The sequence below is a fragment of the Sus scrofa genome, chromosome 3 (assembly GCF_000003025.6).
Source record: "Sus scrofa isolate TJ Tabasco breed Duroc chromosome 3, Sscrofa11.1, whole genome shotgun sequence".
In the NCBI taxonomy this organism is placed as follows: Eukaryota; Metazoa; Chordata; class Mammalia; order Artiodactyla; family Suidae; genus Sus; species Sus scrofa.
Window position 1 is genome coordinate 117,754,309 of NC_010445.4, and position 16,310 is coordinate 117,770,618.

At 51.4% G+C, this 16,310-nt stretch overlaps 1 pseudogene; it reads right to left on the reverse strand.

Annotated features, from left to right (window-relative positions):
- Positions 7,392 to 8,152, reverse strand: LOC100523548 (annotated as a pseudogene).

The window sequence follows — 16,310 nt, forward strand, 5'->3', positions numbered from 1 at the left end:
GCCATGAGCTGTGGTGTAGGTCACAGATGCGGCTCTGATCTGGTGTTGCTGGGGCTGTGGTGTAGGCCAGCGGCTATAGCTCCGATTGGACCCCTAGCCTGGGAACCTCCATATGCCGTGGGTGTGGCCCTAGAAAAAGAAAACACACACACACACAAAATATCCACCTTATAGGGTTTGGTTTTTTGTTTTTGTTTTTGTCTTCTTTAGGGCCGCACCCGTGGCATATGGAGGTTCCCAGGCTGGGGGTCCAATCAGAGCTGTAGCCAACGGCCTCCACCACAGCCACAGCAACGCCAGATCCGAGCCACATCTGCAAGCCACCCCACAGCTCACAGCAATGCCGGATCCTTAACACACTGATCGAGGCCAGGGATCGAACCCGAAATCTCATGGTTCCTAGTCGGATTCGTTTCCACTGCACCACGATGGAAACTCCTTTTTTTCCCCCCACATTATAGGGTTTTTTATGAGGATCGAAGAAGTATAAGAAAATGTCCTGGCACAGTGCAGTCACGACAAACGGCGGTGGGAACTGGTGACCACAGTCCTTGTCATTATTTTAGTATCTGGATGATTCCCTGGTATTGGAACCAGAGGCTCTCAGGTGGGAGCTATGCCAAAGTTTCGGTCAAGAGCCATCAGGTATACGGACCACTGGGCTCTGGGGGTTTGTGAGGATGGCTAGTCGTCTCCTCACATCTCAGGCCAGTGTCTTGCTGGGATCAAGGCCACTGCCGTGGAGACATCATCAGGAAGAGAGGACAACACTGGGAGAGGGATTTCGGCTGTCCTTGCCAGCAGCGCACGTGGGCCTTGCGGGCAGGTGGGGCAGTCACTCTGCTGGGCGTCCCCCTGCTGTGGGCATCTGGCGTTGCCATGAGCTGTGGTGTAGGTCACAGATGCAGCTCAGATCTGGCGTTGCTGTGGCTGAGGTGTAGGCTGGCGGCTGCATCTCCAATTCAACCCCTAGCCTGGGGAGGTCCATATGCCATGGCCCAGCCTGAGGGGTAGGACCACAGGGCAGATGGGAAGCGTTTGCGTTCCGTCTTTCCCCTTCCAGTCAGCAGGTAGAAAGCCTCCAAGCCGGGGGAACTGCTGAGCCCATGGGAGGTTCTGAGTGTAAAACCAGAGTCAAGGCAACCGTGAGTGATGCAGGAGCCCTGATCCTCCATCTGATTGTGAACTTTCCTTGGGGGCTTGGAGCTCTTTACTGCGCTGAGATGATTCATTCTTACTGCTCTCCTGGACGGGAGCACCCCCGCCCCCCGGGAGCAACGCCGCCCTGTGCTACTACACAGGCTCTGGAGTCAGAAAAGCCTGATTGCTCAGCTTCACTGCTGCCTTCATCCTCCATCAGCTGTGGGACCCCGGACGGAGGTCAGCGCCCTCCAGGAAGACCACCAGAATCACACCTAGAGTTGAACCACTTGGGTTTATCACTCATTACCGCAGGAGAGAACACCCATCAGGAGTGTCCCAGAGGGTGTTAGAAAGAACTGATTCCAGGGTTTGAGTTTGGTCGGGTGGCTTGAGGGGGTCGAAGGAAGCACGAGTTTGCTTTAGACTGGATGTTGTTAGGCAGCAGGGCGAATCCATGATTTGGCATCTCAGGAAATCTTTCTACAAGGATCCAGCTGCAGTTGGTAAAGGAGTTGCTGTCCCTCATTGAGGGAGGGGCAGTCGCATTTCAAGGGTGACACGGCAGTGCTCTTTTTTTATGCTTAGACAACACCATGAAGTGGCCTTGCTGGGTCCATCTTATCCTGGTCTCAGGGCTCCCTGTGAGAGGCTGGTTTCCTGGAAGGTTGTTCGTGTCCAACAGAAGAGCGGTGCTGGCTGTAAAGGGAAGGCCAGCTTCTAAATGTCAGGGGCTGCTCTGTTGTTGCTTCTCTCCCCATTACTAAATTTCTCCATGTGTGGAGTTCCCCTTGTGGCTCAGCGGTTAGCGAACCCGACTAGTATCCATGAGGATGCAGATTCAATTTCTGGCCTCGCTCAGTGGGTTAAGGATCTGGCGTTGCCATGAGCTGTGGTATAGGCTGGCGGCTGCAGCTCTGATTCCACCCCTAGACTGGGGAGCTCCATATGCCATGGGTGCAGCCCTAAAAAAAAAAATTCTCCACTCATAACACGAGGGTGAGAATATCTGCCCAGAGGATAGTTTTTAAGAACAAATAGGATAAGACAGAGCTCAGAGCAGCAGCCCAGTGTATGGGTCTCCATGTTACCCACTGTGGCAGCTGCTCAAACGTGCGTTTTGGAGGTTAAAAAAAGAAACGCTTGGTGCTTTGGGGTGCAAATGAGAGGGGAAGGAGCCATCCACCAAGGCTGCGACTGAGATTCCCGTTTGGGTCTCAGTCCAGGCCATCAGGGCTGGCACTTGAAACGAATATCCTCCAGCAGCATCGAACTGCTGGCAATGGAAGCAGAGTGTCGGGTTCAGCCTACACTGAGATGGGAGCACTGGCCGGGGTGGGGGGACGTGGCCACCACCGGGACCTGGGGGACAGTGGCCACCATGGGGACCATTATGCCTGTGTTTCACTCAGCAGCTTTCGCTCTGAGCTTACGGAAAGTGAGTGGCCTTAAGACGTGGAATCCAAGGAGTGGCCCAGGGAGCACGGAGCGTAGCACGACTGAGCCGGGGACAGAGTGAGAACCACTGCCTCTGGTTCCCACACGTGACCTTGGCTGATAATGGCAGAGTGAATCCCAAGTGAGATGTTCGGAATAAAGCCCACCCAGGCGGAGGTCCCCAAATTATACCCTCTCCCTGCTAATTGCAGAGCTGTTCAGGGCCGGCATCTGGCTTATAGCAACACTCCCATGAGGACCAGCCTGAGTGCCACCTCTCATTTGGTGGAACCAAGGGAAAACTGCACACTCTGATGGCCCGGGTTCCCCAGCTTGGGGCAGTAGAAGGGCATCGGGCATGGACTTGAAGGTCAGTGCCTTCTCTACTGTGTGGAACTGAGAAGACACGCCGACGTGCTCAGCTGTGCAATGGGAATAGCAGACGTCACCATCCTTCCTTTTGCCCAAGGCCATGGCAAAGATCAAATGCCATTGTCACCTGTGACGAGATAAAGAGCTCCAAAAAGAATCATGCAATTTAAAAAATTAAGACTTTTCCTAGATTGTGATTTTTGTTCAACAGCAAATAAAACTGATTGGAGGCAAAAATGAAAGGGTCCCGTTTTAACTAGAATATTCTATTGTGATATAATTAATGCTCTTCCACAATGTTTGCTCATGATGGTTATTTCAGGACCCTGTAATTTCAGAAGTCACCAAAGAAAGTCTATGGTGTCTGAGCTCTGCTTACTGAGGTAGAGAAGGTGGCTCATTATGTATTATTTGATCAATCCATTCGGTCTGCAGCGATGTACGGAGCCTGTCCTCTGTACCAGCCTCAGTTCTGTGGATAAAAGATAGGAGAGAAAGCCATCAAAGAGTGTTTCCGCTGTGGCTCAGTGGGTTAAGAACCCAACATCATAGTGTCCATGAGGATTCGGGTTCAATCCCTGGTCTTACTCAGTAGGTTAAGGATCCAGTATTGCCGTGAGCTGTGATGTAGCCCACAGGCATGGCTCGGATCTGGCATTGCTGTGGCTGTGGTGTAGGCCAGCAGCTGTAGCTCTGATTCAACCCTTAGCCTGGAAAACTCAGCATAAAAAAAAAAAAAAAAAAAAGAAAGAAAGAAGAAAGGAGCTCCCATTGTGGCGCAGCGGACATGAATCCGACTGGGTTTTTGTGGCCCTAAAAAGACAAAAAAAAAAAAGACCATCAAGAAGTCCTAGAAACCAACTCTTCATGCTGCACAGTGACTGAATCTGCTTCGCTGTGGTCCTGACCACCCGTGGCCCCTGGTATGTAATGCCTAGATTGGCAGCAGGGCCCATTCACATAGTAGCCTACATCTCTGCTCCTCAGGAAACAGGCGTGATGATTGCAGCCTTGGGCTGAAAGTGGCCGGAATTGACTGTGCAGTTGCTGCTAAAAGGGTCCCTCGGCTGCAGAGGGGGTCCTCAACCTGACTGAGGCCGAGGCTGCGTTCATTGGGCTTTTCCTCTTCACACAGACCCAGGGCTGAACGGAGCCCCTGCTCAGATCTCTGACTCTTCCTAAGAGGAACCCCTCGGTTCCACTTCTGCGGCACCCATCTCCTTCCCCACCGAGGGGAAGCCCAAGCCCTGCCCTGAGCAGACGCAGAGGGATCTGCCCCCGGACGATCCGCCCTTTCCAGCTTCTGAGATAAGTAATTGGAGAGACATCATAATCCTTGGCAGTCTGCTTCCCAGGCTAAATTATTCACTGTAATTCTAGTCCAATGCTGTTGTTGGTCTGGCAGGATAATTCAAGTTGGGCTGCTGATCCGCAGGATCCTTCACATTGGCCTTGGGCTTTGGGGTGCTGCATTTGGGGGTTTTCTAAGTCTCTCTGCCCGTATGCAGAGCAAATAGCCCCCTCATTCTTTGAGGTCATCAAAAGGATAATGATTGGCTTACATGCGCGCGCACACACACACACACACACGCACACACACATTCCCCCAAGCACTAACATTAATTCCCAGAGTCATTATTGTGTGTTGACAGGAGGCATAAACAGCATTTTTCCAAGAGCACAGGCCTGCACAGCTGCCCCAGCCCACTGCAGAGCAGGTGAGCTCCCCTTTGTTCTTCCTGCTTCTAGACGGTGCCCCTGTGGGTACATAAGAAATAGGACCCAGGACAGGGGCAGCCACCCCTCCCCTTGCGGATCATTTAATCCCCAGAGACCTCGCCGAGGCTTTCCTTATTTCCCCCTGTACTTACTAGGTCAGGTCACATTCTTGAGATCGTTTATGCTCTTGTTCAAATAACCCCCAGGGGTTTTGCTCGTCCAGTTAGGCAGGCAATGAAAGAATCGTTTTCGCCAGGATCTCTCTGCTGAATGCAAATGTTGCTGCGTGGCTGAAAGGGAAGGGCCATGTGCCTTGGTGAGCTCATTAAGGAACAGTCCAGGCAAACTCTGCCCAGTCCTCCAGGGTCACCTCTGGGGCCCTGGGGTCACCCTCCATTCTGAGAGCTCCTGGAGTTGCCCTGCAGTCCGACCCAGCCAGCCTCGCCTCCACTTCTTCTCCAGACACTGGCTGAACGGCTGGTAGTTTAGGGTCAGGACGTATATGACACTGAAGCTGAGGTCCGGGTCCCAGCCCACAGACCTCCACTCACCCCCACTGCTCACCTGACCACGGGCTCCTGTGACCAGCAGCCTGGAGCATGGTGCTGAGCGAGCCTGGGGTCCTGAATCCCCAAGCTGGAGCCCCTCAAAGCAAGGGCAGCAGGCAGCACGGGGATTTGTACTCTGGCAATTTCCAAAACACCCAGGAGACACTCTGCCCCCGGCTCCAATTTATGTTGAGCTAAGAGGACTGGGAGAGGGGCAGAGTAGAAGCCAGGCGGTTGGGGGGGGTGGTTCCTGACCAAGCTCCCGAGGTGAGTGGCAGCACTCAGGGCAGTGTCCAAGGCAGTAGTAGGGGATCCCAATTGCTCAGTGGCTGCCGTGTTCCAGGCTGTTGAGAAGACTAGGAGGCCAGGGAGGCAACAGCCCTATTTAGCTCTGCTTTGGTCAGCCTGTGACTAGGGTTTTTGGCTTTCAGTTTTCCAGGGACTCGGGCGCTCACCCTTTCAGAGGCCCCCCTGGGCAAAGGAGGGCAGGGGCCTTGCAGCCGCATCTGGGAGGGATGGCCACGCCCTGACTTGCGGGCGGCTGGTCCGGAGTTTGGCGCACACCAGAGTCAACCAGAGAGCTGGGTGAGTCCCCGGGATGCAGGGCTGAGACCCCTAGATCCATGTTACCAGAAGGCGGCCTGTCCCTGTGAAACCTGGAGATGCCGCTCTTAGGAAGGAGCATTTGTCCTGTCTCCGGAGGAGTGCAAGCAGGGGCAGAATATTCTGGAAAGAAACCACCTGTGGGAACTGGGACTCAATCGGCTTGGACGTCTCTCCCACTCAAGGAGCCCTCGGTTCTGAGTCTGCGGATGGGCTGAGGTACTCACAGAGTGGGGGTCCTGGCGGCAACGCCTCCAGCCCCTGCCGCGCATTCCCCAGGGGCTTTCATCAATGGGCTTTAAAGGGAGAACAAAAATCCCAGCATCTTGTGGAGGAGTCTGGGCTTTGAGCACAGCCTGATCCCTCCTGCCGCCCTGCCAGCTCCCAGCTCCTAGGGCTGGAAGAGGGGGGCGGAGGAGGCTTGCCCAACACCTGCCCCGGCCCCAGCTGGGGTGTCTCAGGCCCCTGTCAGAGGGAGCAACTGGCATCCGGGACAGTGTGATCTGACTCCCCGTCACTTCCAGTCATCCCTAAGAGCCGTGACGTCGTGGGGTTCCTTGAAGAAACTGCAAGAGACGGCAGCCGCCTTGCTGCCTCTCCAAGATGTCATCTTAGAAGCAATGACATTTCAGGCGAAGTCGCTTCTAAGAGAAAGAAACTTCTTCCCGATTTTTTAGTTCCTGAATAAACTAAAAGTTGAAATAGTTTAAGGAATCCACCAGCTATCTGGATCAACTCACTAGCAAATTGAGCAAGTGGCTAAACTATTCCGGGTTTCTCATCTAACAAAGAAGGATCATATAAATCCAGAACTGACATTCTGTGCTCTTGGGATTGGTTGTGCATGGGGGGTGGGGTGAGAGTGTGTGTGTATGTGTGTGTGTGTGTGTGTGTGTGTGTGTGTGTGTGAGACTTCACATATCTGACCATTGGCATAGATGCCACCATCAGCCAATGAGACATCAGAGACAGCATGCTCAGGGCCAGTGAATCCACCTCCAGATCTGGCTCGAAATTAAACAGAATATTCTGTTCTGTGTTCTGTGGGCAGAACAGGCTACATAACTTGTGGATCCAATGCAAAATGAAAACCTGGGCTCCCTATTCAAAAATTGAGAATTTCAAGATGGCAATACACTGGAGTTCGTGTTGTGGCCCGGTGGGTTAAGAACCCGACCAGTATCCATGAGGACTCGGATCCACTCTCTGGCCCCACTCAGTGGGTTAAGGATCCGGTGTTGCCGTGAGCTGTGGTGTAGGTTGCTCAGATCCGGCATTGCTGTGGCCGTGGCTGTGGCACAGGCTGGCAGCCACAGCTCTGATTGGACCCTTAGCCCCCGAACTCCCATAGGCCACAGGTGCGGCCCTAAAAAGACAAAAAAATAAATAAGATGGCAATACCCTAAGCTCAGGACCCTTCTGAAGGCCAAGTTCTGCGTGACAGTGCAGGTCACATGCCATGAAGCCGGCCCCGTCTGTAAGGATTTTCTTTTTTCCTTATGTGGTAGTATCTTTAGTTAAGTCTTTAGTTAAGTACAAAGACTTTAGCAATCTTGTCACCTAGAGATCGTTTTAGCCACTGCTTGGTTTGGCTGCCCGTCTCTCGTCTCTCCTTAGCAATGGTAAGGCTGATGCGCTTTCCACAGGAAGGGGAGAGCCACCATTTGTTGCCTTTGCCAGTAATGAAAATGTTAGCAAGTGGATGGCAAAGCTGCTGCCATCGGCATCGTTCACATGAACCACATCAAAAGAACCAGGCTGTCTCTCCCCCTTGGTGATCACACCAGTTCTTCCCAGGTTGGCACCTCCAGCCACCATGCACGGGTTCCCAGGGTCAAATCTGATGAACTCAGTCATCTCGCCAGTCTCCAGGTCCATCTGAATGATGTCATCCACCTTGATGAGGGGATCAGGGGAGCAAGAGCATCCCAGGTCACCAGATGGCTTCCTTTGGTGCCCGCAAAGGTCTTTCTCACTTTGCACAACTTGGACTTGGTCTCCCCGTGTGTAACACGATGCACAGCAAAACAACCCTGGGTGTCCTGGATCAGACAGAAACTTTCTCCTGTCTTGTCAAGGCTGAGGACAACCATGAAGCCAGCAGGGTGGACCTCATTGTCAACTTGAATGAAATGCTGCAGGCAGATCTTTGCTCCACCTCCTGTTAGGGCATCCCAAAACCTGTTCCTTAGGAAAATAGTGAGGCGGAGACATGCCCTCAGATTGTGGGGAACAGTAGATGGACGAGGAGCAAGCACACAAGTCAGCTTATCCAGCATTCAACGCTTTGGAGCTGCCATGAACTTTGGGTGCTTCTTGGGACCACAAGCCATGGCTACACCAGGCGCAAGACGACGAGGATGTCTGTGGGGACTTGCTGATTCTGTGCCTCTTGGCGATTGTGATTCACCTCCATGGTTTGAGGACAAGTTTCTCATCAACACCAGTTCTACCTGCTATAAGAAAACAGCTAAAACAACGAAAGTGCTTCCATTCGGAAGAGATTTCCTGAGCACCTACCTACCTCGTGCCAGGCACCTGGGAGTGAACAAAGGCCCTCATGGCACTCACTTTCTGGCAGGGGAAGAAGCATCTTGCTTCTGCCCCTCCCCCAGGTTTTTCAGAGATGGCTGGCAGGCCAGCAGACTCAGAGCTTGCTCCCTTAGATCTCAACCTCTGTCCCAGAAAGCCATACAGCTCAATACGAAATTGTTCCTTGAATTCTTTGCACGTAGGCTATCTGTGCCTCCCCTGCAGAGCCACAAGCTCCTTGTCTTACATGAAAGGTCCTCATTCAACAAAGGTTCACTCCGCACCTGTGCCAGGGCCCAGTCTAATGCCTGGAATACAGGTCATTGCAAAACCCAGCCCCGGTACTCCAGGAGCCGGGAGTCACCTAGCGAAGGAACAACTGCACAGAAGAGGGTTGAGAATGCAAGGAAGGAAGAATGTGTTTTGAGCAGAAGAGGGAGGAAAAGTCAGGAAAGGCAGATGACGTCTGAGCCCTGCTTTGAAGATTTAGTGGGACAAAACTCCAGCTTGTCTCTTCATGGGGACCTCTGCAGGGAGCACCCCTAGCTGACTCCAGCCCTCCCCCTCCCCTTCCTGTTCTCCTCCAGCACCTGGGAGCACCTGGAGCAGATCTTGCCTCTTGAGAACTCTGCTCTCTGATATTTGAGTTCCCTCCACGACATTGTGGACTGCGGTCGTCCTGCTGTGGCACAGACATGTCCAATGACATAGAGCTCATGCTCTTGCTCTCACCCCGGGCCTGCCTCCTCATGGGTCTTACACCGTCCACCAGCCACACACGCAAAGCAGGTTGCAGGGCTGCCGATGATGGGGGGGTGTCTCTGTGAATTAGCAGGTATCAGGGGTCCAGATGTGAGCTGGATCACATCCCACATGCAGATCTTTTTAGCCCGTCTGCCCTTGAGAGGGAGCCCCAAATGTTTTTTCATCAGGGCCTGAACCCCTTCCTGGTGGCCCTGACCAGCTGAGTGTCTCCATCTCCAATTCCTGGACCACCAGGATCAGCTGGGCTAGTCCACCACCCTCCAAAAAGCAGATTCAGATCCAATGCAAGTCCTGCCTACCTAAATCCAAGAGGAATTTTAGTTCTTGGTCAACGGACCAAGGAGGGGCCTGACAAATCTCAGTGTGGTTTGAAAAGGATGTGCTGAAAGCCAGCTCATCCCAACCTCTGTTTCCAGCCCAATCTCTGAAATCAGACTTTGCTTCTGAAAATGGTAAGCCAGGTGAGCATCCTTGACCTTATCTTGTACTGCTGACAGACAGAGTGCCACCTCCCCAGGCCTGGAGGTCACCAGGCCACAGACCCCCAGGTTTGGCTCAGGCTCCTCAAAACTGGGAAGCTGGCACAGTCGCATCGATTTAAGCATCTGTTTCCAAGTCACTTGGAGAAAACCTGCCAAAGTGAGATGGGCACAGCCAAGTCTCCATTCAGTAGCCGGCCCTCCCCGGGACACAGCCCCAGATCCCATCAAGGTCAGGCACTACCAGGAACTCTAGTTCAAGGTCAGCTTTCTGAAATAGCAGAAATGTACAGAGAGTGAGCAGAAAGGGATTCACCATCGAGTGGGAATTACCATTCAACTGCCTTGTGCTTCTGGCCCTGACGATAAATATTTTTTGTTCTTATTTAACGAGAAAATAAAAACAACACAAAACACAACTGGAGCAGCCCTGAACAAAGGCCTCTGCTCCAGTCTAATCCTACAGTCTAATTAAGCCAGGCCGGCACCTCTGTGCCAAGAGAACCAGTTTGCCCAGATTTAAAGCAATTACTAGCTCTCCTGCGGTAAGTTTGGTAAACTCCTGCAGAAATAAAGCCCTGGCTTGCTCTCAGAGGCACTGTGGTCAGATGATCAGGTCTCCTCATTTCTTTGTTTTCCCTTTCCCGGTGGGGTGTGGGGTCTGCTGGTTTTGCTGAGCTGCATGATAGGCAGTGACTTGCTTTCTCAGGTTACAAATGCAGCAGCTGAGTTCTAAGTCTTGCACACACAGGACTAATGACTGGCTCTTTCTTTCTAGCATGCTTTTTTTTCTTTTTTTTTTCTTTTTTTTTTTTTTTTTGCTTTTTAGGGCCACAACTTCAGCATACAGAAATTCCCAGGCTAGGGGTCAAACAGGAGCTGTAGCTGCGGGACTACACCACAGCCACAGCAACATAGGATCCAAGCCCTATCTGCAATCTACACCACAGCTCATGGCAATGCCAGATCCTTAACCCACTGAATGAAGCCAGGGATTGAACCTGCATCCTCATAGATCCTAGTCAGTTCATTTCCACTGTGCCACAACAGGAACTCCTAGCATACATTTCTGATCACTTAAACATTGCTAGCATTTTCCCCTGGGATTTGCTTCACCTGGAGAAGTTACAGATTCTCCTTTGCTCTCTGGCCATTCCAGTGAGGTGAGGGAGGCAGTTACACCCTGGCCACCTGCTCCTCAATAGATGTCATTGGGACAACAGACTGGTACAGTGCCAGTCCAGCCACTGCTGAGGACTCGTGAGCACCACGTTTCTTGGAAGAAATAAAGACCCTATAGCCTTGGCACTCAGATGGCTTGGCTTCTGCCACCACATCCTCTGGGACCTGAGAGGTGGGCGTTTCTTCTGCAAGTGCCAGATTCATCCTGTGCAACCCAGAGAATCTCCAGTTTATCAAGGACCCTCTGGATGCGAGCTATTTTTCAGTAACTTAGTAGTTACTAAGCACCTACTACATGCCAGACCCTGAACTAGATCTGGTGTTGCAATAATGAGTATGATGTGATACCCTTGGAATTTTTCACCCTTCCAATTGAAAAAGTTCTTGACAACCAAAGAGCAGTGATGACTATACACTCATTTACCCAGCAAAATGCATTCCTCTCCTACTCTGTGCTTCAGGTGCTAAGACGAATCCCCTAGAGGGAAGGTAATCAAGATTTATCGAGGACTCAGAATGAGCTGGGCTCTATGCCGAGTACTTGGTTCGATCTTGTTTAATCTTCAAAATCATTTCCATTCTACAAATAAAGCACCTGCGGCAGTAGAGGGTGAAAAACAATTGGTCCAAGAAGGTACAGATGGTGAGGACAGAGCAGGGTCTTCTGCCTGTAAAGCCTTGATCGTCCCACCAAGCACACTGCCTCTCCTGCCGGTGAAAAAGGTGAACAGTACAGAGGGAGAAGTGCTGTGACCGAGCAAAGGTCACACCTGCACCGCTCCAGTCCTGCCCCTCTTTCTTGGGGTCCCTGGCAAACTCTGAGCTGAGATCTCCTCCAACACCCAGCTGAGATCTCCTCCAACACTCACCTCACACGCCCAGGGGGGGTCCATGGCCCCAGCCAATGCTGTTTCTGGGGCCTCCTCTGCACCCTGCTCATGATGGTGCTGGGCCTTCTGAGTTCCCTTGGCCAACTGGTGAGGCTTCTTACTAGTTGGTCCCTTGGTCATGGATGGAGGTTGGATCGTATCACCCTGCTGGGGAACCCATGGCTTTTTAAGCCTGATGAGTCTCCTTTCCCCCCTTTGAATTGTTCAGGCCTTCACTGCATTTCATCTCTGTTCATTCAGATTTGGCAGCTAACCAACTACACAGTCTGTAATTTCTACCGCTACCCATGAAGTAAAAACTTTGAACAATTCTCCCTTGGCACAGCTAAACACACCTCCAGAGATCCCAGGCTTGGCTCACTTATGTTGGTGTTATCTTGTGCATGTAGGCTGGATCTCCATTTGGCCTACAGTTCTAGACTTTCTTGGAGGAAATCTGTAGTCACAAAATTGCTCAACTAAGAGGAAGGGGAGACATGGCCAGATCTGCCCACTTACAGAACCAGTCTGGCTATGCGATCAGATATCACACTTTCCCATATTTGGCCGTTACCAACGAGTGTGTATTTTAACGAGTGACTTTTTTTAGAACTCTTATAAATAATACTTTTTATTTTGTCAGAGTCCCATTTATAACCTCTCCACTATTAAACAGCCCGTGCATTCCTGCATTCCTGTTAGGTGCCTCCAGAAGGTTTCAGTTGTTTATCCAAAGGTTAAACAAGTACTGGAATCAAAGGAAATCAATCATTAACAAAGTGATGAGAAACTTGCTTCTGGTAACATTTGCTTCTTCCTTTTTCAGGATGGAAGGGAGAAGAAAAATAGCTCTGAATGATCGCCAGAGGACAGAGGTCACACCAGGAGCAAGGCCTGGTTGCGTAGCCCTTAGATTTGTGCGTTCAGATCCTGATGTCTAAAATGAAAAGCATGAGCCAGTTGTGCCAAGCTCCCAACCCGGAATCCAGAACTACCCCTGCTTCCTCAGACGCTCAGTCCACAGCAAGGGCCAAAGTCACCGAGTATTCCCAGTGCCCCAGGTGGGCCTGTGGAGGGTGGCCTGTAGCCCTGGAAGTGGCTCACTTCGGACACAGGGAGTCCCTCCCCGGGGAGCTAGCTGGGCCGAGCGCATTGTGCTTTCTGCCCGGGGTGGATAGAGCGAAGGCCTTCCTTTGGTTGGTATTGTCATGTCCAAAGCCCACAGGGGCGCTTTCCTCACTTCCCTGGAGTCAGCCTGGTTACTTGTCACTGCTGCATCCCACAGAGCTCGGGTCAACACAGGGTGATTGGCCTGCTTTGTTCTGAGTATCCAGGATCCCAGCATCACTGGACCCTCCCTACGGCCCGGTCATTCTTTAACTGACCTTCTTCTCATTCCCCACAGCAGCTGCTCCAGTCACCTCCCAGCAATACCATAAATTCAGGTAGAGGTGGGCTTCAAAAAGAGGAAGGAGCCCCCTTTCCCTGTCGCCTACAGCCCACTTTCTGAGATCCCAGTGCCTCTCCCAGGATTTGCTTCCCCCCAGGAAGGCTGATCTAATGAATGTCCCCTCCCCATAGGGGAGACGTCTCTCCTCTACAGAGACCACAGCCTTTCTTCATCCTTCCTCCTGCCCGAGACAGGACATGACAGTCTGACTCCGTAAAGAAGGTACCCAGACTGTGGTATAAGAGGGAAGGGGACGAGAAGGAGGAGGACAGCATTTGTGTCCAAAGGTACATCACACTCAGCGTCCTTCCAGGGCCCTTCCTCCAAATGTGCTCCTCTTCTGCTCCTTTGTGCCTTAAATAAGGGCATCAGCCCCCGCAAAGTCACCCACACCCGGATCCTGGTGGTCACAGGGTGCCTTCCGCTCCGATTCCACACCTTCTACCTCCTGAATGTCTTTCCAACCCGCCCTCCCCTCCCCAGTCGGCTCCTTGATTCAGGGCTTCTCACCTCTGCCAGGACTACGGCAGAGTCTTCCCCTCTCCACCCGATCCTTCCTCCTCATGCATTCAGGGTGATTTTTCTCAGCTCGTCATCCCACCGTATATGTGTAATACTGGAGCCAGATTGCCTGGATTTTCAAATCCATATGAGTTTTGTGACAGTGAGAACCTTAGCTAACCTCTTTGGCTCAGTTTCCTCATCAGTAATTGAGGATAACCGCCCAGACCTCAGAGTCATCATGGGGGGTTGTGGCACGCAGCTTCAAAAACTGCTCCAATTCTAATACTGCCCAGCCATAAAAAAGAATGAACTAATGCCTTTTGTAACAACGCGAATGCAACTAGAGATTCACCTATTAAGTGAAGTGAGTCAGAAAGACAAATACCATATGATAGCATTTATATGTGGAACCTAAAATATGGCGCAAATGAACACAGAAGAAAAACAGACCCACAGACATAGAGAATAAACCTGTAGTTGCCAAGGGGGAGGGGGAGAGAGTGGGATGGGCTGGGAGTTTGAGGTCAGTGGATGCAAACGCTTACATTTAGAATGGTTAAGCCGTGAGGTCCTCCTGTATAGCACAGGGAACTATATCCAATCTCTTGGGCTAGATCATAATGGAAGATAATATAAGAAAGGGGATGTATATATCTATGTATGGCCGGGTTCCTTTGCTGTACAGCAGAAATTGGCACAGTATTGTAAACCAAATGTAACTTTAAAAAACTCCAAAAAAAAAATAAAGGAAGAAAATGATTCCAATGACTCCACCTTCTGCCATGAATGCCCTTGGGCAATGCCTTCCCATTGAGTGTGGGCTGGACCCCATGACTTGCTTCTGATAAAAGGAATACAGCAGAAGCAATGGGATGTTACTTCCAAGATTAGGTTATAAAAGACTCTGACTTCTGTCTTGCGCACACTCTCTCTCTGGCTCTTCACTCTCTCGCTCCCTCTGATGAACAAGCTTCCATGTTGGATTACCCTATGGAGAAGCCCAAAGGAGGCCTTGGCCAGTGGGAAACTGAATCCTACCAGCAACCATGTGAGTGGGCTGGGAAGCAGACTCTTCCCTGGTCAAGCCTAGAGATAAATCCACCCCCAGCCAACATCTTGATTACAGTTTCAGGCCAGAGGATTCAGCCAAGCTGTGCTTGGGCTCCTTTTTTTATTTTATTTTATTATTTTTTTTTTCAGGGCTGAACCTGCAGCATATGGAAGTTCCCAGGCTAGGGGTTGAATCAGAGCTGTAGCTGCTGGCCTACTCCAGAGCCACAGCAACGCTGGATGCCTAACCCACTGAGGAGGGCCAGGAATCCAGCCCACATTCTCATGGATCCTAGCTGGGTTCGTTACCACTGATCCACAATGGGAACTCCAACCATCAGAATTCTAATCCCAAAATCTTAACCTGCTGAGCCACAATGGGAACTCCAGTGCCTGGATTCCTGACTCACAGAAACAATGAAGCAATAAATATTCTAAACCACTAAATTTGGGGAGAATTTGTTATAGAAAAATAGTACAGACATAAAATTATACAGTAAAGGGAGTTCCTGTCATGGAGAAGCAGAAATGAATCTGACTAGAATCCATAAGTATGCAGGTTTGATCCCTGGCCTTGCTCAGTGGGTTAAGGATTTGGCGTTGTCATGAGCTGTGGTGTAGGTCACAGCCATAGCTTAGATCCCGTGTTGCTGTGGTGTAGGCCAGCAGATGTTGCTCCGATTTGACCCCTTGACTGGGAATTTCCACATGATGCCAGTACAGCCCTAAAGGGCAAAAAATAAATAAATAAATAAATAAATAAAAATAAAAATAAAGAGTTTAGAACAGTGTCTGACACCAAGTCAATGACTATCAGCTACTGTCATCAGCATCATCATTATCACTTGTGTAGACAGACACAGAGACTGCAAGCTCTGGGAGGGGAGGGACCATGCCTACCTATTTGTCTACCGAGTCCCTTGCTCCCAGCACAATGCCAGGCAGGGTCCTTCAGTCAACAATCAACATTGGGAAGGAAAGAAGTGGGCTTCTCCAGACTCTCACCTCCCAGGCCAGGAAAGGGGCTGCTGAGAGTTGAAGGAGCAGCCTGAGCACCAAGTTTCTCCCTCCAGCCGGAAGATGGACCAAGTAGGGTGGTTAAGGCATCCGCATCCTCCCACACGGGCTGCCGTACAAGGTCCCTTTGTGGGGTCGCAGCCTCCTTGGGCCCAGGCTGCCTGTTTCCCAGGAGCTCAGCGGTCACAAAGCTCACCCTTGTGTCCGACCCGCATCCCTGGGAGGCACAGAGAAAACAATGAAACCATCGCCACCAACCTTCTCTCCTGGCCTGTGTGTGGGCAGCAAGGGCCGGGAAGAGGCTGTGTTGGACTTGGCTGGGAAACATCATTTTTCTTGACTCAAGAAAAGTGTGTCAGAGAGGCTAAAAGTAGAAGATGGTTCTCACCCAAGAGCGCTTTGTTCCCCAGAGGCCGGGCCCCACAGCAATATAAAGAAGCTGTATCTCGCATCCACACATCACCCACTCCTGCTCAAAGGTCTCCTCCTCCATGATGCCCTCCGCAATTTCCCCTGGGCTTCTCTTGTGCCCTGGGCCTAATGCCTCCCTTCAAGCATGCTCAGTGAATGCACTCCCGGAATTGCCTGGCCCACCAGGGCAAGGACTCTGTCCTCTTCGCTTCTGGGTCCCTTGTCCCAGCAG